At 33.7% G+C, this 920-nt stretch overlaps 1 pseudogene; it reads left to right on the forward strand.

Annotated features, from left to right (window-relative positions):
• Positions 1 to 430: 430 nt before the first annotated feature.
• Positions 431 to 920, forward strand: part of LOC128247085 (histone-lysine N-methyltransferase SETMAR-like) — a 94,366-nt pseudogene continuing 93,876 nt past the window's right edge.

The following is a 920-nucleotide window of genomic DNA, read 5'->3' on the forward strand; positions in this document are numbered from 1 at the left end:
ACATACAACTGAATATTAATTTTAATACTGTGGTGATAGAGACGTGAACCTTCGAAATAGAAAGGTCGCGAGCAACCTTTTGCAATTGAGAGCTACTAATTAAGAGCTTTTATTTGAACTAGACTCACGTGGAACAATTCGAGAACTTGCATTGTTGAACGTTGCCCGGTCAAACTGTTTGTTGCTTGTAATACATAGGGCAGTAAACAAAATATCGATAAATAGGAAAAAGAAACGGAGTGCCCCAGCTGGTCTAGCTACCAACTAATAAGCAATACGCTTCTTTTGCTCCTCAAAAGTGATCAATTTCATAACAATTTGGGGAAATATAGTGAAAAATAGATAGTGTACACCTATCGGCGTTCTGAAGAAGTTGATAATGTTATTGTATAAATTATATACTTAATTTAGAAATATGTATAAAAAAATAATGCTGAAGTTGACCAGTAACTTTTCTAAAGTTGATTGGTACAAATCTAAAATTGATCGGTACAAATATAATATTGGTCGGTACAAGTCCAATATTGGTCGGTACAGATCTAAAGTTGGTCGAAAAACCCTACGCGTTGATTGTTTCCTATAAGCCTTGTGAGTGGTTTTGGAAGACCGATACTAAAAGTAGCCCGTCGTATATATATATACATTTATCTTTTACATGTTTTAGTCATTAGACTGCGGTCATGATAGGACACTGCCTTAAATAATTTTTAGTAGAATAAATCGACCCCCAGTACTTATATTCTTTTTACTTTAAGCCCAGTACTTGGAGCTAATCAACGGCAGCATTCGTCCTATTGTTCTGGACTGTCAAGTTAGCTTGGCGATAATTATTAATATACAGTACCGCTGCCGTAGTCTCCTTTAGAGAGATTTAGAAATAAATAAATAAATAAATATATATATATATATATATATATATA

The sequence above is a fragment of the Octopus bimaculoides genome, chromosome 2 (assembly GCF_001194135.2).
Source record: "Octopus bimaculoides isolate UCB-OBI-ISO-001 chromosome 2, ASM119413v2, whole genome shotgun sequence".
Lineage (NCBI taxonomy): Eukaryota > Metazoa > Mollusca > Cephalopoda > Octopoda > Octopodidae > Octopus > Octopus bimaculoides.